This window comes from Theobroma umbraticum, unplaced genomic scaffold (assembly GCF_002168275.2).
Source record: "Theobroma umbraticum cultivar Fairchild unplaced genomic scaffold, ASM216827v3 scaffold_12.1, whole genome shotgun sequence".
NCBI lineage: Eukaryota > Viridiplantae > Streptophyta > Magnoliopsida > Malvales > Malvaceae > Theobroma > Theobroma umbraticum.
The window spans coordinates 4383602-4387041 of NW_018397269.1; the positions used below are offsets into that span (position 1 = coordinate 4383602).

Consider the following 3440-nt stretch of genomic DNA (forward strand, 5'->3'; position numbering starts at 1 on the left):
AAAAAATTCAGTTCAGCACTCAAAAACAAAGCACATTGAAATTAGACAACTTTTTGTTAGAGACCATGTACTTAAGGGAGACATTAAGATTGAGTTTGTCAACACCTTACATCAATTAGCCGATATATTGACCAATCCCTTAAATGAGGAAATATTTTGTGAAATTAGAAGAAATTTAAAAATGGCTAGTGTTCAAGAGCTTTAAGAAAATTTTTGAGAATGTTTCTGGTAAAACAGTGTATACTTAGTTGTTTAAGAGCATCACTTAATCAACTAAAAGCATTCTATTTCTGTTAATAAAAGACACAATCAGGTAAGGGTAAAACTTGGTCATTGAAAAAGCCTAAATAAAATAATAAAATCTAAAGAAATAGAAGCAGGTAATCGGGTGAAGAAAAAGAAGAGGAAAAATCCATTAATTGAAAATGAAATAAGAGGCAAACTTTGAATTTTGAAATAGAGAAAAATTGATCACATTTAGAAGGGGGAATTTGACGTTGTTTAAAGAAAAATAATTTTTCTCAACTCATTCTTTCCTTATTCTCTCTCATCTAAAATTGACTTTCCTAAACCAAAACCCCCTCTTTCCAAACTTTTCAACCCTAAAACTAAACCAAACAAAATCAATGACAAAAACCTCCATACCTAAAGATTATTTGGAAAAAAAGAAGGGCAAACAACCAATGGAAGAAAGCCCATCACTTGAAATCCAAAGGAAAAAGAAGAAAAATGAGTCTGCTTCAATAACTGTAAAAACCACAAAAAACAGAAAAAAAATCAAAGAAAAAGAAAGAAAAAGGAAAATTCTCTACAAAAGATAACTCTTCATCCTTGAAATTTAGAAATAAGATTTATGAAGGTAGGTTTAGGAAAATTGAAAATGCTCCTGTCTCACGCGGGAAATTCATCGACTAGGACAGCTTCAATGAAGTTTCAAAAATTAAATAAGGATTCTTAGAATATTTCAAAGAAATGAAGATGAAGAAATTGAGTGTTTTTAAGAATAAAACCTATAGTGCCAGTCTGATAGAAGAATTCCATGTTGGGATTGCATAGAATGAAAATGAATTAGATGATCTTGAGGAATTTGTGAATAATGATCTGAATGTGTTTTTAAATGAAAAAGAGTTTATGGTTACTGTCTCTGATCTGGGAGAATTGCTGCATGTTAAGTGTAATGTGGGAAGTTATGAAATTCCAGAAGTTTATAATCCCTCATCCTTGTGGGAAATAATTACAAGAAAAACTGAAAGATATTTCTCTTAAAGTTATGCAAGTTTTATTAGAAGTCCACAAACTAGGATATAGCATTACTTCATAGCTTCAACAGTTTATGGAAGAGGTGGTAGCTTAATCATATGAGTCTGCAAGATATATGGATGATTCAGTTTGCATTTAATGTTTCTCCTTTTAATTCAAGAAGATTCATGATCAAAAGGATGAAATGAACTTGTTCGGTTAACAAAATACATTTACCTTATGGAAATATCATTACACCTTTAGCAAAGAAGGAGATTTAGAGTTTCAGATATAAGATGGATCAAGTAAAGAGTAGGGATCAGGCTATTTATTTGAGAAGCCTGCCTAAGATGGGTTACAAGTTGTATAGAGAAATATTTGTCAAGACTTGCAGGGATACTTAGAGGGATGAGCAAGCCACTTTTGCTCAAGCAACAACAACTCCCTCATAGATTTTGAATGAGATGATTCTGAACATACTAATAAGGATAGATGGAGAACTCACTGATCAATATGAGAGAATTTAGAAAATTGAAAAAAATTTTCAAGAAATGAGAAATTTGATGAAAGAAAAAAGAAAAGCATCTTCTGATCTTACAACTAAAGGTACATCAATAGGACAAACTGCTAAAAATCTTATATTTCGAGCTGAAGGCAATGAATCAGAATCTAGTCTAGCAAGGAAACTACGTACCTCTGAACCTAAAATTGAGGAAAAAGATAGTGTAAACACAAAAGTGATTAGATCTCAACTGCATGAGGAAACACAAGAAGTTAAGTCCTCCCCACCAAACTCGGAGGAAGTTTTAATCATGGATGCTTTTCAACAGATGGTAAAGGAAGAGCAAGCTGAAAAGGAAGTAGCAAAAAGCAAAGCACAAAAGCCACCATCTGCAAGAGCATCCCTTGAATCTGTCCACACTATAATGAAAAATGATAAAACTAAGAAAGAAAAAGAGAAAGCTACTGTATCTGCACAAGATAAAACTAAACCTACTAGCAAAGTCAAAAAGACTATAGCAACAAAGACTAAGTTCTTTAAGAGGAGAATGTCTTCCAGATTAGTTGAAAAAGCTAAACCTTCAGTCAAGTCTTCTGCTCAAGATCCACTCCAAGTCTCAAACACATCTTCTTCTGACTCCCCATCATAGAAATCCTCACCTCAGACATCTCTTGAACCCCTTAGTATCTTTTTTGTTTTGCTAATAACAAAAAGGAGGAGATAGTAGGTTAGGGTAGAAGTTATTTTAGGATAGAAGGTAGAAGTAATTTAAGGGTAATTTAAGAATTTAACTTTGATGATGCTGGGCTATTCATGACAACATATTATTTTAATTTTTGATGGATTGTTGATGATATCTGAATGCTAAACTTATTTTTGTTATGCTTTTGTGTTTGATGGATTGTTAATGACTGTTGATTGTGGAATGGATATGGTTTGTTGACAAAATGTTGATGATAGATAGTTACAATGTTGATAATATTCTGTTAATTTATTACTAATGTCCTATAAGCTTGCATAAAGATACTCTGTTAAAATGTTTAAATTTATGCTTGCTACTTTGTTTAAGAGAGAGATAAAAACTTGTAGATTTGTTAAGTTGGATAGTAAAATTACTTGAAAAGATCATGCATATACTAAAAAGGAGCCCACACTTTGGGGGAGAGCCACAACCTTTAACAATGGTTTTTTCCAAGATCAACCAAAACCTAAAACTAACTTTGTTATTCTGAGTTAGAACCTATACACTCATTCAAGCTAACCCAAGCTTGATTAATCCCCTTAGAGTGACTCGCACACTCTAAGCAATCAACGAGAAAATAAATAAAGAAGTATCTATGATCACTAACCTAATCTGAATGCTACAAGATGAAGTGCTTAACTCTATTACAAAGATTAGAGTGAAGTGCAGAAAGTATGCAGAGAGTTTTTTCTATTTTTGAGCTCTTTTTGATCTTAGAAGCCTTTAAAACTAATTCATAGTTGTTTGGAGTGCCTTTTATACTTGAAAAATCAACTCTGATGGTTGTTAGATAGATTCTGACCGTTGAAAATAGTTTGGAGATAATTTTAGCTATTAATTTGTCTTTTAGCATTCAATTTAAATTTCCAAACAAATGTTATTAGTCGACTAACATTGCCACTTAGTCGATTAATTCATCTCTGTCTATGAACCTAGTTTCTGATAGTAGGCTCTTAG

At 32.1% G+C, this 3440-nt stretch overlaps 1 protein-coding gene across 6 annotated transcripts in view; it reads left to right on the top strand.

Annotated features, from left to right (window-relative positions):
- The window catches only part of LOC110425893 (uncharacterized), a 37351-nt gene that overhangs the window by 10843 nt on the left and 23068 nt on the right, over window positions 1-3440 (top strand). The window lies entirely within an intron of this gene.